The following is a 25,343-nucleotide window of genomic DNA, read 5'->3' as shown; positions in this document are numbered from 1 at the left end:
GCGAAAGAGCACAGTGCTGGTACACACACAAGTGTTTCGGAGTACGTCGCTCATCGTTTATTATTGAACATGGAGCTCAGCAACAGACCTCCCCTAGGTGTTCACATGTTGATCCAAAGATATCGCAAATTACGATTGCAGTTGGCACCGAACTATTGGGATCAATGTGAACACGTCGGCTCATCGGGCGAATCACATGTTTGCTACGCTAGGTCCATTGTCGTCTCCTTAAACGCCGTCATCGAAGTGAACGGCGGCTCGGTACGTGCAACGCGCCGTGGACGCAGGACGGTGGGAGCAGCATTATGCTATGGGAGACGTTCTCCTGCGCTTGTATGGGACCTGTGGTAGTAATTGAACGCACGCTGACAGCTGCGAACCACCTGTATCCATTCCTGCTTGATGTCTTTCCCGACGACGATATCATCTTACAGCAATATAAATGTCCGTGTCTCGGAACCAGAACCGTGCTACAGTGGTTTGAGGAACATTATAAAGAATTCAAGTTGAATCTCGGCGACCAAATTCGCCTAATGTAAGTCATACGGGGCTCATCTGTGTCGAATCGGGCACCATCACCACGTTACAAAAAAACCCATTATTTAGGCGAGTTGCATGAACTGTGCCTAGACATCAGTGCTACCTAGTCAAACCGGACAACTAACAGTCGGATCCCTGATGCACAGAATCAGTAATGTATTTCGCTACAAAGACGGACAAACAAGCTATTAAGCGGCTGGTCATAATGTTTTGATTCATCTGTGTATAATTTTACGTTAAAGATTTCACACTAGTATCGACATCAGTGTATATCTCTCTTGAGGCAGTGTAACTCATAGCGTGCAAATTTTCCACACTATATTCATTCATTATTTGAGAATGAGAGGGCTTAGCGACATTCAACAAACTTTACACATAATTTGAAATGTTTTCGAAACTTTCACACATCCTCCAACAAATGTGAAAGCCAAAAAAATTATCACTTACTAAATTTTCTCTCCTCATGCAGTAAAACTGGAGCAACACGTATGGCGTTTTAATTTAGTACTTCTTTACTACAGATTGTATTCGCAAAACATTTTTCAGACAATATCCGCATTTACCATTGAATATACCTGCAAACTTATGTCAATGAAAGACATTTAGTTATGGAGATGCATACGAGTTTGATTCTTTAAAGAATTGGGATGGGGATTTACTGGTACACTTAAATTGGTCACAGTAGTGTTTTGTATGTGATTTCCTTCATAAATGTAGTGCACCTTCCTAGCAATCTTCGACAAATCTAAAGCAGCCCTATTACGTATCTCTTAGACTATTTATATGTCCTATTTCATGTCGCTTCTTAAAGTTACTATTTAGTGCCCAACTCTGTAATGTTCTCAGGATGTCCACCACTAATCTTGTGATCGGATGTTACGAGACACTTCCTCTTCGGTACAGGTATTGTGCAGCTCTTATACTCATTTAAAAATAGTTACCATTCATAAGAATGAAATAGAATACATTGGTGCAATACTCAGCTACTAACGTATACATAATTTCTAGCGAAGAAAAGTTACCAATTTTTATATACACTCCTGGAAATTGAAATAAGAACACCGTGAATTCATTGTCCCAGGAAGGGGAAACTTTATTGACACATTCCTGGGGTCAGATATATCACATGATCACACTGACAGAACCACAGGCACATAGACACAGGCAACAGAGCATGCACAATGTCGGCACTAGTACAGTGTAGATCCACTTTTCGCAGCAATGCAGGCTGCTATTCTCCCATGCAGACGATCGTAGAGATGCTGGATGTAGTCCTGTGGAACGGCTTGCCATGCCATTTCCACCTGACGCCTCAGTTGGACCAGCGTTCGTGCTGGACGTGCAGACCGCGTGAGACGACGCTTCATCCAGTCCCAAACATGCTCAATGGGGGACAGATCCGGAGATCTTGCTGGCCAGGGTAGTTGACTTACACCTTCTAGAGCACGTTGGGTGGCACGGGATACATGTGCACGTGCATTGTCCTGTTGGAACAGCAAGTTTCCTTGTCGGTCTAGGAATGGTAGAACGATGGGTTCGACGACGGTTGGGATGTACCGTGCACTATTCAGTGTCCCCTCGACGATCACCAGAGGTGTACGGCCAGTGTAGGAGATCGCTTCCCACACCATGATGCCGGGTGTTGGCCCTGTGTGCCTCGGTCGTATGCAGTCCTGATTGTGGCGCTCACCTGCACGGCGCCAAACACGCATACGACCAGCATTGGCACCAAGGCAGAAGCGACTCTCATCGCTGAAGACGACACGTCTCCATTCGTCCCTCCATTCACGCCTGTCGCGACACCAATGGAGGTGGGCTGCACGATGTTGGGGCGTGAGCGGAAGACGGCCTAACGGTGTGCGGGACCGTAGCCCAGCTTCATGGAGACGGTTGCGAATGGTCCTCGCCGATACCCCAAGAGCAACAGTGTCCCTAATTTGCTGGGATGTGGCGGTGCGGTCCCCTGCGGCACTGCGTAGGATCCTACGGTCTTGGCGTGCATCCGTGCGTCGTTGCGGTCCGGTCCCAGGTCGACGGGCACGTGCACCTTCCGCCGACCACTGGCGACAACATCGATGTACTGTGGAGACCTCACGCCCCACGTGTTGAGCAATTCGGCGGTACGTCCACCCGGCCTCCCGCATGCCCACTATACGCCCTCGCTCAAAGTCCGTCAACTGCACATACGGTTCACGTCCACGCTGTCGCGGACGTCCACGCTGTCGCGGCATGCTACCAGTGTTAAAGACTGCGATGGAGCTCCGTATGCCACGGCAAACTGACTGACACTGACGGCGGGGGTGCACAAATGCTGCGCAGCTAGCGCCATTCGACGGCCAACACCGCGGTTCCTGGCGTGTCCGCTGTGCCGTGCGTGTGATGATTGCTTGTACAGCCCTCTCGCAGTGTCCGGAGCAAGTATGGTGGGTCTGACACACCGGTGTCAATGTGTTCTTTTTTCCATTTCCAGGAGTGTATATTTTTAAGTATCAGTGGTTTCTTCCACCAACCTTCAATTAGGGTACGAGCACCCCATATTAGCTAATAATCAAACAAAAATTTATTGGGATATCTATTAAATTAGAAAGAAGAAATGAACTTCTGTTCTCTTGCACCAAACAATTTCGTTTTACAAATATGCTGTCAAATGAATAAACAACTAACAAAATACACGACAAAGTTATCACTTTACGTATTACTGAATATTTTGAGTGATCTCAAACCATCTTATCATAAAATGTCATGTCTGAGGCTGGCACCAGGTACTTGACCAGCTACATGACATATTTATATAACTGGCAGAGGCACTTTAATTTTTCGTCAGGATACGTCAATGTAGTTGTGACTTTCTAAATGACTAAGTTATCATAGGTAAGTTGTTATAATGGAGCGCTGAAGCGAATTACGTGTTCAGTGGAGTATTCAAATAATCTGCACTCTGAAGTTGTGAACTTCTCTGGTTACCAGTGCTCCTAATGTTTCATGTGCTTCAAGAAGTTTAAAAATTGACGAGAAGCTAATTTCAGGACCCGTCTATTTCTTGCACCAAAAAGCCTCCGTCAACAAGTCCATTCTTTAAGTTATACAGAATTGGTTCCATGGATAAGTCTCATTCTTGTATCATACAGGCGACCAATTTCAAAACTATGCAGTGGCAGTAAAATATCGGTTCCGACCAAAAGTAGGCGTATCTGCTTACGCACCTATGCCTGCAACTTTCATTTAGTGTAAATATTTCCTTACCATATGTATCGAAGATACGTTTCACTAAATAACATCATCTTAAGCGAATAATCTCGTAGTGTCACTGACACTAGATGACAAATCGCTACAGAGAACTCGACGTTACTTGCGTTTCTGCTGAACATTCACCATACTTACGTAAGAACTGGAAGAATTTCTAATTACTTGTACTTGTAACTGAATGCTTTCCTCGCAGATGAAATTCTCTAAGCCATACTATTGTTGTACATTGTCAGTCATAAGTGAAGGGTCTAGACAGTTTGAGGAATAGAGTACATTTTTTTAATGATCGGTAGTATCTACCACCGGAACCAGCCCCGATTGTTCGGCTCATTGCGTTGTCGTAAGTAGCTCTCTCCTACACAGGCAGTGCCACTCTGCAACGGCGAAGCACGTTGCTACGTTAGCGTAAACAAGGCCCTGGCTCGGGTAAACAAGAGCGGCGAACGCTCTGTGCCTTGTGACAACAGCAAAACCTCTACTCTGACCAGCACTGCCACAACAGAACAACATTTGCCTGCGTACATTACGTGGTTACGTATGTCACATCTAAGACAAACTCCGTCCATAGTGGTCTCAAAGTAATCTATGCATATTGTAAAATCAGATGTATGTATGTATATATGATCCTCATATCCCCTAAACTGCTGAAACGATTTCAGTCAAACCTGATACACGTAGAACATACTGTCCGGAGAGGATCACTGTGGGTGTAAGAACCACCTACGACGACGCCCGAAACCCAGGGTTGATTCATCCCGTATCTGAGAAGGTGAGCACTTAGCGACTTGCAACAAACTTAACATACAATATCAAATCTTTATGAAACTCTAGCTTGTTAAAAGAAAAAAAAACGTACTGCTTACTATATTTTTGGTATGTATACCGTACAAATATCCCATCAGACATAATATTTTAAATTATTATTTTTTTACTACTAAATGTATTCGCGACTTACTTTCAAGATGGCTCAAAGCACTGTGAGACTTTAACATCTGTGGTCATCAGTCCCCTAGAACTTAGAACTACTTAAACCTAACTAACCTAAAGACAACACACACATCCATGCCCTAGGCATGATTCGAACCTGCGACCGTAGCAGTCGCGCGGTTCCGGACTGAGCGCCTAGAACCGCTAGACCACCGCGGCCGGCACTTACTTTCAGATAGTATTCACACTTGCTACTAAATATGCGAGCAAAGTGATGTCACTGCACGATACATAGTTCAGGAGAAGTGACATTATAAACGCTGAGGTGAGTGAAAGCGAAACTTTTGGGTGAAATTCGCTAGAGATACAGATGAAATATGTGTATAAATACGTGCGGAAAGTGTGAAATGTATGTGACGTGTATATGCTGACAACATTGATGACAAAAAACGGGTCCTAAACCAATGGACAGCTTTCAAACAAATTTGTACACATATTACTCACTACAGGGAAAGAAACTCTACGGAAGTAAGAACCAATAACTTTCTGTTGGGGTGGGGGTGATAATGTAAAGAGGGAACAGGGAGAGGAGGAGATGGACACAGATGTGGTGGATGAGGTGATGGACAGAGAGAATGGGAGAAGGAAACGGTCAGAGAGAGTGAGAGAGAGAGTGACAGACAGAGGAGTGGAGGAGGAGGTGATTTGAGAGAGAGGGGAGGAGAAGGTGATGGACAGACAGGGGATGAGACGAAATGGACAGGTACTAGTGGGAGGAGGGTTGGACTGACAGAAATAGAACAAATATTTACCAGGGAAGTGCTAGGTAGTGACCTAGTTAAAAATAATATTTGCCGATTCCCTCGTGCTGTAATATATATTGTCACGATGTCAAGGGAGCATTTGTTATTTTGTGGTTACCTTTCACCAATTCGAAACTGGACAAGAAAAAATAACCAAGTGTGAGCGACAACGTTTAACTCTCGAAACCGCGCTGGACTGAAAATTCTTCTTAGATGGGGTATAACGCCATTACTTGGCTCTTCGTTTTTTGGCACGCACAAGAATGAAAAACATGTGGCCAGGGGATATTCTTCAGATGGGCGAGGCACATTATAACTGTGTAGTGTCGTAAATGCACGGAACTGTAGCATACGGGATTCTACTATCCCACTTATTGTGGAGGAACACCCACTGTACTCAGATTATGTGACTGTGTTATGCGGTTCCACAATTTCTTCATTCTCGGTCCTTTTTTCCCCACGAGGAGATGACACCTCGCTGACGTGTTAGGTGTACAGTGACATCTGTACTGTGTAAGGTCCTCCTTGCGCAACAGGTGATTCCATATTTGCAGGAACACGACTACGTCCACGACACTATCTTTATACAAGTTGAGGTGACACCACATGTCACTTAGCAGGTGAAAGACTTGCTTAGAGAAACATTCGAAACGAGCGCATCCCTTCTACGCAATTTCAAGATTTGCGGCCTTCCAAATCCCCCAATTAAAATCCGTATTAGTTCAGGTTGTGAGGATATTCGGTAGGTCGTGTCTATCAGGTATGTATCCAGACTCTTCCTGATCTGAGGATAGCATTCGATGATACATCGTTCTGATTACGCCTGATATGCCGCGAGCAGTAATGGACTGTGCTGTGTTACGGATGCAGCATGTTATTGAGTCGGGATACCATGTTAAACACATGTTGTAACTTGGGACAATAAACGGGGGCAGAACCGCCGTTATCGTGTCTTTGCTCGCTCCTCCCCTGCTGCTGCACCCATACAATAATCTGGCTGCTTGAAACGCCATATTTTCACGAGGTGACAGAAAATGGAACTGTGATTTTTTCAGCGTAGTCTGCGAGTGCCCTAACTAATGGACGTATGTACGATGTTTCAGCAGGCTAAGATGTGTACAGCCCGCACTCTAGCACCTGGAACACAGTAAGTTTAATTATAGCCACTCTGTAAAACATGGTCTGAACGCCACACTGCTAATTTCCACTGTCCATTATTTACCAAAGAGTACTGCTAATGTTTCACGAAACAACAAAATGTTTTTTTCTCGTAGATGCATTACTGTCCTGCACTAAAACTGTGAATCTTACAATAACGACTGTGTAATGAAATTTATTGATGATCTTCTGTAAATAAACAACTTAAACACAGCCTACAACGCAGGTGGTATTCTAACAGTAGCAGAAAACAGAACACGACAAAATGTTAAAGTGCCTTGACTTCAGAATATACAGACACAAAACCAACACCAATTCTCTATATTCGGGAAAGTGACCACCACAAGCACGATCATCCACAAAGATTCTAGTCATTCAATTACACACATACTAGCCGGCTTCCAATATATGCTACACAGACTGACCAAAATCCCACTCACTCTAAACAACTACAAGAATGAATTACAGACAAACAGAAAAGTAGCTGTAGAGAATGGATATTACACACACACTATAGATACACTGATCCAAAAAATTAAAGACACCCAACACATAAAAGCAAAAGCCTCCTCGTCAACTTAACTACACTACTTGCCATTAACATTGCTACACCATGAAGATGATGTGCTACAGACGTGAAATTTAACCAACAGGAAGAAGATGTTGTGATATGCAACTGAACAGCTTTTCAAAGCATTCACAAAAGGTTGGAGCCGTTGGCGACACCTACAACTTGCTGACATGAGGAAAGTTCCAACCGATTTCTCGTACACCAACAGAAGTTGACCGGCGTTGCCTGGTGAAACGTTGTTGCGATGCCTTGTGTAAGGAGGAGAAATGCGTACCATCACCTTCCCGGCTTTGATAAAGATCGGATTGTAGCCTATCGCGATTGAGGTTTATCGTATCGCCACATTGCTGCTCGCGTTACTCGAGATCCAATGACTGTTTGGAGAATAAGAAATCGGTGGATTCAGGAGGGCAATACAGAACGCCCTGCTGGATCCCAATGGCCTCGGATCACTAGCAGTCAGGTGACAAGCATCTTATTCGTATGGCTGTAACAGATCGTGCAGCCACGTCTCGATCCCTGAGTCAACACATGGGGACGTTTGCAATACAACAACCTTCTGCACGAACAGTTCGACCACCTTCGCAGCAGCATGGACTATCAGCTCGGAGACCATGGCTGCGGTTACCCTTGAGTGTGCATCACACACAGGAGCGCCTGCAATGAAGTACTCAACGACGAACCTGGATGCACGAATGGCAAAACTTCATTTTTTCGGATGAATCCAGGTTCTGTTTACAGCATCATGATGGTCGCATCCGGGTTTGGCGACATCGCGGTGAACGCACATTGAAAGCGTGTATTCGTCACCTCCATACTGGAGTATCGCCCGACTTGATGGTATGGGTGCCACCTCTTGTTCGCACTGACGGCAGTTTGAACAGTGGACGTTACATTTCAGATGTGTTAAAACCCGTGGCTCTACCCGTCTTTCGATCCTTGTGGAACCCTATATTTCAGCAGGATAATGCACGACCGCATGTTCCAGATCCTGTACGGGCCTTTGTGGATACAGAAAATGTTCGACCCCATGCCCTGGCCAGCACATTCTCCAGATCTCTCCCCAACTGAAAACGTCTGGTCAATGGTGGCCGAATAACTGGCTCGGCACAATATGCCAGTCACTACTCTTGATGAGCTGTGGTATCGTGCTGAAGCTGCATGGGCAGCTGTACCTGTACACGCCATCCAAGCTCTGTTTGACTCTATGCCCAGGCGTATCAAGACCGTTATTACGGCCAGAGGTGGTTGTTCTGGGTACTGATGTCTCAGGATCTATGCACCCAAATTGCGTGAAAATGTAATCACATGTCAGTTCTAGTATAATATATTTGTCCAATGAATACCCTTTTATCGTCTGCATTTCTTCTTGGTGTAGCAATTTTAATGGCCAGTAGTGTAGTACACAGAACGTACACGAATAAGAAACACCCACAACGACAAACAAGTGGTTCACTCTCACCTACAACAACCAAGCAGTCCACAAAACAGACAACATACTCATAAATCAAGGGCTAAAAGTAGCCTACATTACAGACAACTCAACACAGAGAAAACTGAGGACAACCAACACAAGCACAGACAGACACAACACATCGTGTATTTACCAACTAATTTCAGGACTGTAAATCTGTTTATATAGGATACACAAGCAGAATCCTTAATACCAGATACAAAGAACACAGAAGAGTATTAAAAAGTAACAGCTGTCATTCTACATTTGCTGAACATCTTATGGACAGGAAACACAACCCAACCAACATCAATACTGATTTGAAAATTCTCAAATGCAGCAACAGGCTCCCACAAAAACTAATAACTGAAGATAATTATCAGATACAAAAAGCCATAGTGGAAGGAAAACAAGTGATAAATGATTACAAAGTTCTCTGCAATGGATCTCTGTTATCTGCTCTCAAAGAATTATTAGACAAGACCAACCTAAACAGCTACAGTTCATCCCCCCCTCCCTCACCCACCCACCCACACACACACACACACAAACAAAAAGTAAAATCCTCAAACCTACTGTCACTCTCTCTCTCCCTCTCTCTCTCTCTCTCATACACACACACGTACACACAACACACACACACACACGCACACACACACACACACACTGGATAAATTAATTCCAGGCATAGCCATAACAAATTTCAAATCGTAATTTTGGCCTAAAGAATTTGTCTACTTCAAGGTGTAAGTGGTTGCAGTTGACAAACTATAAAACAAAAGAGTCACTGTAGAAACATAATACACCAGGAAAACCACACCAAGTGATAAAAAGGTATGAATTCATAATTTTTTCCAAATTCCTTTAATTACGATTTAAAAACTAATACTTACATGTATACAAACAGTAAAGAACATTCTTTATCTTTAACAGACATAACATATAAGTCCACTGAAGATCCTGTAACTGCAGTGAAACATGTTAGGGTTAAAAAACAAAATCGTGTTTTACTAAATGCAGACCCTATCCAAAAACATATGTATTGAAAGTTTCTTGATGTCAAAATACAATTTCTTAGCAGTGTGCGTCTTTAAACCAATTTAGGTAGGTTTTATTTAGGGTGCAGTGAGTTATTACGTAGAACACACATAGTTGTTATTTGGCAACAACGTACACTCTCGCAGTTATTCATTTTCGTTGACGGGGCAACAGTTTACTACAAGTTTTCACTCTCAGAGTAAGTGGTATGGCTTTACAACCAGAAGGTTTGCCGTTATTACTTTGGAAATTGCGATAGTATTCATGAACCTCGATTCATTTCCTGTAAAACACCCTTTAAGCGCTACACGCCTTTGTTTATGCCTAAAACAAAAGATTTCATGACTGCACTTGGTTTGAAGCCCTGTATTTGCTCTGTCCGCCCACATATTATCAGTAACAGTCTAAATTGTCACTAATTTTTTTCAGGATATCGTAACCGCAGTCTATCATTAAATTCTTTTGTGATAATTTTTTTTCCTCTGTTCTGTCTACTCTACTTCTTCTGAGACGACTTTAGTTTAATCTTCTGTCTGCCACCTTCTTCGCATTCTGGTGCCGATCCGTCTTTTCAAGTTCCGAATCTTTTATAAACGTAAGACTCATACAAAATTTTCACCTACCAGTCCAGTAACTACCCTATGGATAGCCATTCTTCGTGACGCTGTTAAAAAATCCCGAAACACATCAGTACTTAACTTTTCCGTAACAACCCTTCCTTGCACTTTATCAACCATCCATTCCCACAAATTACGCATTGCTTCCACAAAATACGAGTACAATCGGTTCCTCCGTTATTATACTTCCATATCACAATCCCTCCATCCGACTTCGAATGCCTTCGTGTTATCTTTAATTAAACATATTTACGTTTTCTGCTAACTGGATATACTACTCTCTTTACTAGAGCACAATATTTACATTGCTGTTGAATAAAAATAGGATAACAAAACATACATTTGCAGATAAAGAATTGATTCATTCAAAAAGCAAGTTCCAATCTAGGACTTCTATAAGAAAAGTCAGTTAAAAGATTACACTACAACCTTCTACAATGAATGAAAAAGATACCACTAGAATCGATCATAGAGACAAGAAAATCTCAGTCATAGAACACCCCGAACTAATTTATGAATACGAGTCAAGGGACATCTTTGAACACCATTAGCTGCACTGGAAATGATTATTTGTCAAATCAGTGTTCGGGTGTACAACCCATTATAAGGGAACAAACAACTGTATCTACATCAGTTTTTACAACATGACAACATACACAGAGGAACACTCCACTGTGTTGGATGCCACTGACGATAGGCTATTCCGCCGAATACTGGTTTGCAAAGATCGGGTATAGCTCATGTTAGAAGATGTCCTTAGATGTTTATTTTAAAGTTTGGAGCACCAAGCATTAAAGATGTTTAAGAATATAATATTTAATATTTTCTTTACCAACAGTAAAATTAAATTCTGTGTCTAACAATTAGCTTTTAGACAGTTCTTTAAATAAAGAGTTAATATTTACGATGCAGGTTGTTTCCCCAATGTGTGAGGATAGCCCGATAAAAAGCGTGAACCCGAGCTCAAACTATAAAATTTTGGAGCTTGCTCAGGAATATTTTTTGAGTGTTTTAGTCTGACGGATCAGTAATCTGCAAGTGTAGTTACTAAGTTATGATATACTTAGGAATTATTTAGTTTCTTACCTCAATAATCATTGTTTCTTTAAAAACACCACCAGAACAGCGAAAACGTCAGTAATGTGCAGTCACCCAAACATAGAGAGTGAACAACAAAGTAATGTAGCCACTCTCAAATGCAAACATACCGTACTGTGATGCGGTTGCTATCCATGAGAGAGCAGTTCAATAGTGTGTCATTTGTGATCTTTCACTGCATTCAGCGAATGAATACCCCTGGTGTATTCCGGCCAGCTCTTCATTAGTAAATTTTGTCTATACCGCCATGTACCACTGCTAACGCACAATTTGCATTGCGACACAACCGAGCAATACTGAACGCTACCCTGAGGGCGAAGAGAGAAGTGGGTTTAGTGTTGTCCAAAGTGTGTCGTTGGAGACAAGACACACGGCGCATATCATCGATATTCGCACTGCTGTGCAGGTATTTTCACTGACATACAACCACAAAGGTAAGAGGGGTTAAGGAATCAAACGAAATGCAATTAATTCGTAACGAGACACCAGAGAACATGGACAGCTTACAAATAAAATACTCAAAAAATATCGCTGAACAACCTCTAAAAATAGCGCTGTTATCGGCTCTATAATCAAAATAAAAAGGAAAACTACTTTGAAAATCTCCTTTTTAAATGCAATCTTGTGCTTTACGAAGGGAAAATAAAATCTGTATTGACCATTCTTTTCAAAGAAGGCACAAAAACGGAATTTTAAGCATCTCTCCACATACAAACATTAAAGAAACTGCCATATCAGTTGTGCCTACACAATCCTGGAATCGTCCACAGCGCATTCTGTGTTCGTGTATTGAGTAGAGCATTACTGAGTGTCACTCTTGTAGAGCATGTACTAATTCATTGTTTGCAACAATATAAAGCAAATTAATGAAGTGCTTACACTTTTGAGACGTATTAGTTTAAAGCGTATTTGTAAACATCTCATGGATCTCTTTTACTATTCTTTTATGATGACGTGTGAAGTAACAATATTTTTCTTTCTGTTCACAGAGATGACCAGCACAGTGTCGGCAAAGCTTCTTCACAGATGGCAGCATCGGAAACCTTGATGCCTTTCCGCACGTGTGGAGAAGACAGCCCCTACCGACTCCTGTTTACGTCGATCACAAGACTCGACAGAAAAAGCATGAATTTATTTTGCCGAAAATGTCAAAATCAAACGAAGACCTTTATATGAATTTTGTCAAGAGTTTCTTCGCTCTAAATACTATCCGAAATTCACGGTCAACTGCACTATGAGCTTACATCACCGTACAAGCATATTGACCACACGTGAGTGAAAATTACTACGTCTGAGGGTTAAGAAGTTATTATGTATATATATTAATATACGTCCAGTGAACCTTTCTTTCCTTTGTCGTTTGAATGAAATGTAATATGTCGATATTACTCCAATTTGTTAACCATATGTTCCTGTCAGGAATAACACTTATTCTGTAATTGACGTGTAATGGAAGTATTATATGTTGTTTTAAAATAAAAGAGCGTATTTGAATGTTGAAGCTAAATCAGAGTACTTGTTTCCTGAAGCAAAGAATGCCCACGATGGAAAACAGCGATTTTCCCGACGGCTATGCCCTGAACGGCGCAAAACGGAAATCCAAAGCAGACTCAAGAAGGGAGGAAAAATTTCTACTAGTTCTGAAACTCATTTTTGTTCGATGTGTTATTCGCATTGCGCTATCGGGGTATGGAAAAACGCAGATGATGAAGTACATTTGACAACAAATATTACTTCAGCTCTTTTAAAATAAATGCAGGCATTAACTTAATGTATATTTGTAAATTAGTAAACAGCTTAAGCACGTAAATATAATCCATGCTAACAACACACAGTAACCGAACGTACTATGAACAAATGGAATCGGTAATCACATGTTAACACTGTAGCACAATATTTAAGCAAAAACTAAAATTCCATGTAATTGGAGCTTTATTAGGTGTCCGTAGCAACATCTGTAAACGCAACAGGAAGCACTGCACATAATTCGATAGACATCAGCCAACTGCCATCCAGCAAGCAAGCAACATAGCAATGCTTTTCTGTTTATAAATAAAAATGGAAGTCAGCACAGTGGTAATCAAAATACGAGAAAAAACAGTTAGCTTATAAACAGCTTATATAGCTGTGTCCAAATGTAAAGGTATTTATTAGTTGAGCTATACACGATTATTCAGTTTTCACAACAAAATCACTTCTTATTGCAGAAGGAAAGATTCTGGAGCTTTACTTGTCGTATAAACGAACTCAGAGTTCTATACATTCATTAACAGAGGATTCGAAGGATTTCCGCAATCAGCACGGAAGCTGGGAAGCATATTCGTTTTACTTAATTACCTAATTTTGAGTTAGGTCCAGATGCGTCATTCTAAACATCTTTGCTTAAAAATTTCATACAAAACTCATTATTTAACTGTATCTCCAACGAAAAATATGGCAGTCACACTCTGTCTCGATATTCTAGATGAAAATATTTTGTGAGATTGAAACGACGTTTTTCTCAACACTTTTTGCTACCCAGGGAACATTGTTGAGCTAAACAATTAACTGCTGTCTCTGCCGCAGCAAGTCTGCTTACCACAACCAGCAGACATGTGAACTTATTCCTCGCGAGATAAAATCCAATGCAGTCTTCTGACTTAACTGATTTTTGCCTGTCTGTTATCCACCTTCTGCGATCACCACAAGGTAAATGCTAAATTATTGTACTAGGGAAGAAGTGGCACATGCATTCGTTGGATGACAGAACTTTGCCACCACGACAGCAATAGCCAAAGCAGTAATTTCCGCGCAAACCTCCTTCAAGGTGACAAACTACCCTTCCAACGTCAGTCAGATGGATCCTTGTAGCCATATTCATACAAGATTACTCACTGTATAACTCAGTATTGTCTCATAAATGATTACTTTCAAGTATACTGACTTAAGAATTTTTCCTGGGTGCCTCTTGACACACACGTGCGTATATTACTTGAATACTTATTTTACCCTTTCCCTCTCATCGGTTATTTAGTGCGGACACAATATTGCCATTCTGACGCTGACGTGTAAATATCCTTGTTCTCTTGCCTTTAGAATTACTGTGCGAAACTAATAGGAACATTAATTACTATTTGAAGCGAGCAGACTGGCTCGGGATCTTTGAGCGTGTACTACACTTCGTCCCCTTCTGTGTGCAACGCAGAGTGACTAGACCAAAATTACTCTAATTGCTACCAAAGTAGTGGTTACATAGTAGATCTCAGAGGGATTTCCGTTGCCAATTACTCCCATCCGAACACTTCGCTCACAAATACATTAGTGTGTTGGAACAAGATAATAGCTTCGCAAACAGTACTTGACATTTCATGTTCCTATACAAACTGTAATGAGACGACTTTGCGCTAACAACGTAATGTTACGCTTAAATAAACTGCATGTTGAGAGTACAAATTTAAAATTTACGTAAGAGATATTATATGACGATCAGAGACGTAAAATACCTGAGGAACCAAAATCCGAATTGAAATTAGAGTTCTCCAACAATATTTTAAGCCAGCAAATCACTTTCACTATATGTGACTACAGTCCCACAGGTTCTAGTTTAGATAGTTCACCTGACCTTTGACTCAGCTAAGAAATGTATAATTGTTTTGTATGGACAAATATAAGCAGTGCTTGAGCAGTGAAATTCTCTATTTAGTGGTGATGCTGCCGGTTTCCTATGACAGGAAGAGAGAGAGAGAGAGAGAGAGAGAGAGAGAGTACAACAAATCGACAGCACTAATGGCACCGGAAACCTCTCTGAAATTAACGTCCTCATCACGTAGCTGCCTTCCACTTCCAGAATTTGGAGTTGCTACTTCCAGACAGAAAAGAAGACTACAATGGCGCGTGTATAGTGAAACATACTGTTGAAAGGCGAAGGTTTGGTTTATCCCTGTGTCACACGGAAGTAAGAAAATTGGTCTTTGCAATTCCAGCAAATAGAGACAGTCTCTGTTACAACTCACTGATATTCTTTGGGGAAAGCCAACAAACAATAAGCCTTATTCCAAAATCAAATGGTTCAAATGGCTCTGAGGAATATGGGACTTAAAATCTGAGGTCATCAGTCGACTAGAACTTAGAACTACTTAAACCTACCTAACCTAAGGATATCACTCACATCCATGCCCGAGGCAGGATTCCAACCTGCGACCGTAGCGGTCGCTTGGTTCCAGACTGAAGTGAATAGAACCGCTCGGCCACACAGGCCAGCCCGCTTTACTCCACTTTCATCGCATAGTCAAAGAGAAAATTTTGCCCACTGCAAGTGCGAGGTTCGTACCGAGTGATAATTAAATAAGAAAATTGAAGTCCTAATTTCTTTGATTTACAAGGTAATGAAAAAACGCCTCGGAAAACGCATGTGATCCGACAACGAATAAATGTATTGACACTCACTGAACATATCTATAATAATCAGAACAATGAGAGTATCTATATAGGAGAGGGGATGTATTCTAGGTAGACAATAAATACCACAGTGAATTTGTTATCTATTATATGAAATCATCACCACTAAACCAATAAAACAAAAGGGAACTGCCTTGACAATAATCGAAAGCATATGTGGTCCTTCACAGACACACATAAAAAACTGGGATATAAATTGGTATGAGAATCAGAAAGAATGCCTATTATGCAAATCACGGTTTACTCTCATAGGTTGGGAGATAGGATAAGATGTAAAAACGCAAGGGCCGAGAGGAGGGTAGAAAACTTCGATTACATTAGTACAGTAAGGTTCGAAAATGTAGCGTTAGGGGTACAGGTATTGGTTATGGTCGCAGGCTCGAGTTCCTTTATTAAAAAGGACTTCGGTGATGGAAGGACACAGACCTGTTTCCACATGGTGTCCAGTCCCACACAGAGGATGCACAAGAATTTAACAAATAATTTACTCTAAGGAAAGAAGAATTCATCACGGAATTTGAATCCCAAGACCTTACGCGTTGCAAGGCGATGGAAAGAATCATTAATGAGCTAGATCAATAATCACTAAAAGAAACAGGTAGGTGACGTCATTCATAAAGGACGACAAGGCCGCTTTATTATTGAATTTCGTTATTATTAGGGCTTTCTCCAAATTAGTACTTCAGTCACCAAATGATATTTTATAGGTAACGGAATAATAGATCGTAAAACTACTCACTGATAGCTTATATAGGGGTAGAAACAGCATAAGGACAATAAGTGAACTCAAGATGTCCGTACTATACGACATTACTAACATTCAGACATAAAATATGTATCGCTCTTAATCACGAAGGTGGTGATTCCTTCAAGTCTATCAACAGCCTAACTTATACGACCCCGTGTATGCTGTTCCCATTTTCAGGAGAAACATCCAGGTAGTTAGGCTGCGTGGCACGAGTTCAGTGGCAGGGGGGGGGGGGGGGGGGCGGTGTGGGGTAGTTATCCACACGTCCGGAGACTGGTAGTGCTGTACCCCACAACGATTAGGTTATCAATGCTGGTGCGAGCCAATCTAACGATATCATCTTAAGGTCACTGGTAATGACTTCAGGTGTCAGGTAACATAGTTGTGCTATATATATATGAGTGATTCCCCCACTCCCCTCCCTCTGGAGGATCACCAGCAACTGATCAAGATCACTCAAGGGAACGCCCATATTAAAATGTAATAACATCAATCGAAAGAATTAGTGTGTGATTATTTCTGCAGTTTGGAATTGCCACTCCATACGTTCACACAATGACGGGAGACAAATCAAGTATGGACTGCTGAGGTCACAAAACTTAAAACATTCGTATTTGGTTATCCAGTTACAAATAAAAGTCCATACACTAGAATTCGATTTAGTAAATTGTACATTATGTATTTCTTTTGATCACTTATGACTATCTTTTACATAATTTAGAAGAACAGGCCTCAGCTTATCTTCGGTCTCCTCCGATTCATACCTTATAGAGAACAACAGAAGAAGGAAAAAATTCCACAGACAATACAATGCCAATTAATTCTTTTAGTGCTATTATCTTGTGTTAAATGATTGTTTCATGCAGGAAACCGGTTATAAAATGATAAAACGTATTGTTCTTATTTCCAAATATAATAATAAGTCATAATATAATAATAAGTCTTTTCTTGATCAGTTTTCACAATGTCGCATACACTGGCGACACAAGATATTGGCGTTGACATTAGACAATCTAATCTTCAGCATTCGTCTGCAGCATCACATTTGAAAAGTTTCTGTTCTCTTCTTGTCTAAACTGTTTATCGTACACGTTTTACTTCCCTACATGGCTTCTCCCCATACAAATACTTTGAGAACAGATTTCCTGACGCTTAAATCTATACTCGATGTTAACAAATTTCTCTTCTTCAGAAATGCTTTTCTTACGAAGCCAGTCTAAATTTTATATCCTCTCTCCTTCGACCATCATCAGTTCTGTTGTTGCCCAAATAGCGAAGTTCGTCTACTACTTTCACTGTTTCCTAATCTGGTTCCCTTAACATCACCTGATATAAATGAACTGCATTCCATTATTATTTATATTTTGCTGAGGCTGATGTTCATCTTAGACCCTCCTTTTAAGACACTGTCCAGTCTGTTCAACTGCTCTTCCTAGTCCTTTGCTGTCTCTGACAGACTAACAAAGTTATCAGCAAACGTCAAAGTTTTTATTTCTTCTCTGTCAACTTCAATTCCTCGTCCAAATTTTACATTGGTTTCCTTTCCTGCTTGCTCAATGTACATATTGAATAACACCTCACTTACTTCTCAGTTACTGCTTCCTTTTCAAGCCTGTAGACTCTTAAAACTGCTGTCTGGTTTCTGCGAAAGTTGCTACTAACATTTAGCTTCCTATATTTCACCATAACTACCTTCAGAGTATTCCAGTCAACATTGTGAAAAGCTTTACCTAAGTCTACAAATGCTATGAACGTAGGTTTACCTTTCATTAACCATTGGTTTACCTTTACTTAGTTTCTAAGCTAAGTCATAGTGTCAATATTGTCCTGCTCATTCCTACATTTCTCCGGACTCCAAAAAGATCTTTTAGAACATTGGCCTCTATCAATTTTTGCTGTCTTATGTAAAAAATTCGTGTTGGTATTTTGAAACACGACTTATTAAACTGACAGTTCGGTGATATTCACACTTGTTAACAACTGCTTTATTTGGAATTGGAATTATTACATTCTCCTTTAAGTCTAAAGATTATTTCGCCAATCTCATACATCTTGCTCACCAGATAGAAGAGTTTCGTCATGATTAGCTCTCCCAGGTCTCTCAGTATTTGTAACGGAATATCGTTTAATCCTGGGTCCTTGTTCCGTCTTTCAGTGCTGTGTCAAATTCTTCTCGTAGTGTAATATCTCCGTTCAGCTTAATTTCTTAATATCTTAATCCATGATTCAGGGAAGTGGGGTGGTCTTCCTCTGACCACTGAGCCACTTAACTACCTAACAATAATCATTCCGACAAACTTGGTGCGCAGTGCTGCATTCTTACTTCAAACTTCTTCTCATCAAAATTAGTCACATTATTGAAAGTATTTACCCCTTTCAGCTTTCATTGTCTACATGACATTCAACGTTACTGTCCTTTCTCATTTAGCAGATACAATACGTCCAGTACCTGCCACGCTTCAACTGAGAATGGATCAGATTGCGCAGAGGCAAAGACTGTGCCACGACAAGACCAAAGATTGTTTAACAGTAACGTAACTTGCTCTCTCTCTCTGACTTGCATGTCGGTGACACACAGAAACGAGAATAACATGGCCACATTATAACGTATTACGTTATAGCAAAAAAGTTTGAGGTTTTTCTCCTTACGAAACCATGCTAAATGTTAAAGAAACACCATAAATTGGTAGATAAACCCCAGCTAAACCACCACTACATTACTAGGTTGCGTGAAGTCATAGTTGTGTGTCAAAACGAGCATGTTGTTAGAAACAGCGATGTCATCGTAAATTTATGACGGCATAGAAAATTCAGAGGTTGCCCGATTTCCAACGCTGTCAAGCATAGATACGCTATATGTGTATAAGAATTAGCCCACCGCTACAAAATACCCATCTGCAGTGGTGACCAATGTCTCATACCACAACGGGTCATTAGATAGATGTAAGTAAAGGAGTAACTCTGTAAAGGAACGGCTATGTGGCATCTGCAAGGCTGAACATACTTTGAAAGCTAACGCGTGTGGCTGTGGACACACTGCGCTAAGGAAGCAATGGCTGAGAAATTTGTATTATTTTAGATGCACTCGTCTCTGGCGTGGTTGCTGGGAGAAGACGCACTGTTACATAATCGAGATCTCTGGTAGGGCCGACCCGCCTACAGTGATAAAGGTAAACCAGTCGTAGAATGTGGGCGAAAACACTTGATGAGTTACCTAGTTAGCATCATCCCATCCGTCCCTTCTCTCTCTGGACCAATAAGAAACAAGCTCCCCTACCACACTGCTTTGAAGACTAGCGTTTATGTGTAGGCGGCGTCAGTACATTTGAGCCAGAGGCCTCAGGTAGAATAAATAGGTATGCAACCTACAGCAATACGACATAAACTACTGCAATCTTAGTAAGTGTGGGAAATCGCTAGAGGACTCAAAATAGCTACGAAAACAATCAGAGTAAGACCGCTACCTGTGTCCATCACAAGGTAAGGATCGTCTCGAGTTTCCTTCAAACGTGGGCAGGAGTGGCATATGTGATGAAACTGCTACATTCCCCGACATGTGTATCATGCTAGCCATAGTGCGGAAACGCAGCGATCAGGTACAGTATAGAAATCTGCCAGTGCCTCCAGGAGGAATAAAAAGACATGTAGAATGAAATAAGCTCTTGCAGCATTAGTCTGTGATGTCACTATAAGACTAGTAAACAGATACTGGAGTAATCCAAAGTACATACACGTTCCCATTACACAAATGATGCTGTGCAGTGGGCACAGTCCACAAAAAAAAACTATTTCTACATACGAAGTCATCGCCTTCTTGGTATACGACAAAATGCGACCTTAGGTAGCTGCGGATTTTGCGCGCCTCGACAAGCCGAGAGAAATAACAACTATACCGATTCTCCAAAGAGTCAATCGTAATTACTGTCAGCCTTCCATATACAGAAATCAATTTGCGAACAACACACGCACGCAGTGACTTCAGGAAGAAACGGCCTGCCCATATCTGGTAACGGTAAAATCACCGCCATTTCTTCTCGTTTCCCACGGCTGCCTCCAGTGGACGCAGCCTCCTGAACCGTAATTCCACAGGTAACTCAGGGAACACTGCCGTCATCGCATCGGCGCTCCTCACGTAGAAGTACTACCACAGCCCCATCAAGGTGACGTTGGGTTGACAGTAACTGCCGAAAAGTGGCCTATGCGAAAATTGATAAAAGGCGGAATCACTTAACGTCTGTACACTATAGGTAAAGGCCAATGAATTCCTATCAGCGGCGCTAAATATTCGCACCTGTGGCCAGCAGAAAAAAGATAACAGTCTTATATAGTCGTCGCGCCTCTCCTAGAGGCCTGTGTCAGCACTAGGGCGTTGAAAAATATCGATGTATCGTTATAGCGGTATTTATTCCAAAAAATATAGATATATTTCGGCGACTTTTTATCTCCTAAATGTCATCATTTTTATTTTATCTCATATTACATTTTTTTCACAATTTTCAGTAAATATTTGAAGTCGTTCTTTGAAATTGTTGTAGAACGTAATTTTATTTCAATTGTGTCAGGAAGTCGTACTACTCTTCGAACTTTCATCATGTCCAATTTTTCACTTTGCCTTTGTCAAGCAACTATATGTGGCACAAAAGAAGAAGTAGACAAATTGCACGGGGGTGTGGCGGGTATGGGGTGGGGTGGGGTGATGGTGTGGCAGGAGTAACAAGATTTCCGATGTGAAGAAGTAGCACACCATTGGCGTTAGGAACAATTTTTAACGCAAGTAATATGCGCTTTCTCACATCGACACTCTTAAAAAACAGTTGCTGGAAATCATGAACAAAAATTTAAATGACAAGACTTCTCATTGCAGTGGGCAGATACGTGTGAGGGGAAATCGGGAAGTAATCGGCGCTCGGCGTTCCCAACAGAAATCACAAAGTTTAGCTTCACCATGCAATTTTGACATCACAGCTTCTAGGTCATTGGCGAGGGCAGAAATGAAGGAAACAGGGAAGTTGACATGAAGCGCTCCGAAGAAATCCGATATGTGGCAAAACTCAATTACGCATTCATCGGACAACTTTTATTGTGCAACTTCACACAGTTACCATCGTTAGCAAAGTGTTTATTGCCAAGCTTGTACGTGCACCGTGTCCCTTGTAATATTTGCTTTAAGTGGGATAGGCAGGCTGCTAGCTACTTGATGTACAGAGTGTTGATTGATAAATCAATACCTAAATGAACAGCTCTACAACTGGTAGTATGTTATAATGTGCAGACGATATTTGTAGAGGCAGGTAGTTCGACATATTTTCCGTTGTTATATCGATATCTTATTTGATTTATCGATGTCAGAAAATGATTTCTTTTTATATATCGATATATGGATTCCCTATATTTATAAAAAATATCGACAGTTCTAGTGAGTACGGCTGCTTGCCGCACTGTGGCGTGAAGCGGTCGAGATAGGAGAGGCGTTCTCAGTACTCAGGTATTCAAAAACTTTTTATTACATGTCACCATAAACATAAAACTCAAAACAGCATTTCCTAGCAAGGAATAAAACTGTACAATAAATACCAAATCAGGTAAAAGAATTTGAAAAAATACACCTATTTAGAAAGCCAATTAAAAAGTACCTGTTATGCAATACATATTATACATTGAAGGATTTTGGTAAAAAAATTTATACAAATAAATAATAATAATGATAACAAAACATACAACATTCCACATAACACCTTCACACTATGTTTTTCCTTATTTTTTTCCTTTTCTAGAAAAAATTACCCCCAAGCTATGCATTACACAATACTAACACGTCTTTCTCAGCTCAACATCTCATTCATTATAGAGGGATCCTGACTCAGTTTTTCAGGATAGCAAATGGGAAGTTGCGGTACGGAAAAGAGCCCAGAAATCACCAGTGGGTGTGTTTGTGTGTGTGTAGTGAGTGAAGTGCTATGAAACAATGTGTGTATGGTGTGTGCAGTCACTGACAGTGAGATATGAGTGAACAGTGTGACATTACATTATTTAATAAGTTATTATTAAAGAAAGTATTGCATACCAGTAATCTAATGATTGTCACTACCTATACATCTATTAATGTTTGTGTATATGAATTAGCTTATTTTAAATTGGTCTAAACGTGCAAATACTTCGAAGTGTCCTATATCCTTGTAAAAAGAGATCTACGGATGAATAAAGCTGCTAGTACTACCACTACTACATCATAAACGTGTAGAATAATTCCAGTACTGACGTACTACTAACTGTAGCAGAGTTCTCCTGCACGTCAAGAATTTATTAAATCGATTGAACTAACGGAAGAAAATGCTCTGGGGCATTAACGATGACAAATATGCTGTACCTTGTGTCAAGCTGATAATGTGGTGGAATCGTTTTGTTTACATGTATGGAAAGAAAATAGGACCGCAGGTCCATACACTGATTCCCATAAGGAAGGAAAATGGAAAAATAATAATAAAAAAGTTATGGTACACTCATGGGTTTTGATATTGCTGTCTGGTGGTCGCACAAAGAGCCGCTGCTGTAATGCATCAGTTCTGTTCTGTACGTTCAGTATTCTGTTTTTTTTTTTTGTTTTGTTTTTGAATGATGTAAACACGTAATGTTTAAGACGCAAATAGAAACAAACGTTCTTAAGTGACAAATGGGTGTTCTGTTATGTCTCTTCTAGAATTGTTACCTAATAGTTGTACTGAGTAACGCCTAATTCAATTCCTTGAGCAGATGCGGATGAGTTATACATCTGAATTGAAAACGTCGTAGAACAGAAACAGTACGGTTTCCGTACATGGATTCGTATTCACAGTGTTATGAACTCACTCCCCTCCACGAGTCCTAGAAGGTTTTAGCGGGAATTTCCAAACGACCTTTATATGTGACAGGCACACGATACCCTCCACTGCTGGCATGCAGTGTAAAAAACATTAAAAAATAATGAAAGAAACTGGGAAGGGGAGTATTTAGATAGATTGGGTATAACTAAATCACACTCTCGTTCTCTTATAACTTGGTAAACTTGGCACTACGTTTCGATGGCTTTCGTAGTACTTGATGATTCCTTCTTACACACGGTTCAATCACATTAATGTGACCAACGCCTGTACTGGCACCACTTGTAGTGCAGGGTACATACAGCGTGTCCGGGTGACGCGGAACACCGGGCAGTCGTTGTCGTAATGCAGAAATGGAGTGATTTATCTGACATCCAAAATGGCATGACCAGTGTCTTCCAGGTCAACGTTGGAAACATTTCGTAAATGCTTAAGTTTGTAAACTGTTCACCTGCAGCCGTAGATTATGTATACTGAGCAGCCGGCCGCTGTGGCCGAGTGGTTCTACGCGCTTCAGTCGGGAACCGCGCTGCTGCTACGGTCGTAGGTTCGAATCCTGTCTCGGGCACGGATGTGTGTGGTGTTCTTAGGTTACTTAGGTTTAAGTAGTTCTAAGTCTAGGGGACTGATGAAACCTCAGATGTTAAGTCCTATAGTGCTTAGAGCCATTTGAGTATACTGTGCATGGAAATAGAGCGCTATCCAAGACCGACGTTGAGGTAACTGTGGTGATACACGGCAATAGCGTATATAGCCTGGAAGATCTGGAAACGAAAGAGGAGGGGGTGTTGTGATTTGCCGAATATCTTCGTGGCATTCCCTGGCAGATTCCGTCATGTTGTTGTTGTGGTCTTCAGTCCTAAGACTGGTTTAATACAGCTCTCCATGCTACTCTATGCTGTGCTAGCTTCTTCATCTCTCAGTACCTACTGCGGCCTACATCCTCCTGAATCTGCTTAGTGTATTCATCTCTTGGTCTCCCTCTACGATTTTTATTCTCCACGCTACCCTCCAGTACGAAATTGGTGATCCCTTGATGCCTCAGAACATGTCCTACCAACCGATCCCTTCTTATAGTCAAGTTGTGCCATAAACTCGTCTTCTCCTCATTCCTGTTCAATACCTCCTCATTAGTTATGTGATCTACACATCTAATCTTCAGAATTCTTCTATAGCACCACATTTCGAAAGCTTCTATCTCATCTTGTCTAAACTATTTACCGTCCATGTTTCACTTCCATACATGGCTACATTCCATACAAATACTTTCAGAAACGACTTCCAGACACTTAAATCAGTAATGGATGTTAACAAATTTCTCTTCAGAAACGCTTTCCTTGCCAGTCTACATTTTATATCCTCTCTACTTCGACCATCATCAGTTATTTTGCTCCCCAAATAGCAAAACTCCTTTACTACTTAATGTGTCTCATTTCCTAATCTAATTCCCGTAGCACCCGACTTAATTTCACTACATTCCATTATCCTCGTTTTGTTTTTGTTGTTGTTCATCTTATATCTTCCTTTCAAGACACTGTCCATTCCGTTCAACTGCTCTTCCAAGTCCCTTGCTGTATCTGACAGAATTACAATGTCATCGTCGAACCTCAAAGTTTTTATTTCTTCTCCATGGATTTTAATACCTACTCCGAACTTTTCTTTCGTTTCCTTTTCTGCTTGCTCAATATACAGATTGAATACCATCTGGGAGAGGCTACAACCCTGTCTCACTCCCTTCCAAACCACTGCTTCCCTTTCATGTCCCTCGACTCTAATAACTGAAATCTGCTCTCTGTACAAATTGTAAATAGCCTTTCGCTCCCTGTATTTTACCCCTGCCACCTTTGGAA

The 25,343-nt window shown here is 41.1% G+C and overlaps 1 protein-coding gene across 1 annotated transcript in view; it reads left to right on the top strand.

Annotated features, from left to right (window-relative positions):
• Positions 1–12,947, top strand: part of LOC126355816 (prolactin-releasing peptide receptor-like) — a 241,195-nt gene extending 228,248 nt beyond the window's left edge. Inside the window, exon 2 of the mRNA XM_050006259.1 lies at positions 12,441–12,947. The gene's annotated coding sequence lies outside the window, so the exon portion shown is untranslated. The remainder of the gene's footprint in view (positions 1–12,440) is intronic.
• The last annotated feature ends 12,396 nt before the right edge of the window (positions 12,948–25,343 follow it).

Source organism: Schistocerca gregaria, chromosome 3 (assembly GCF_023897955.1).
Source record: "Schistocerca gregaria isolate iqSchGreg1 chromosome 3, iqSchGreg1.2, whole genome shotgun sequence".
NCBI lineage: Eukaryota > Metazoa > Arthropoda > Insecta > Orthoptera > Acrididae > Schistocerca > Schistocerca gregaria.
Note: the sequence above shows the minus strand (reverse complement) of the source record. Positions and strands in the feature narration are given on the sequence as shown.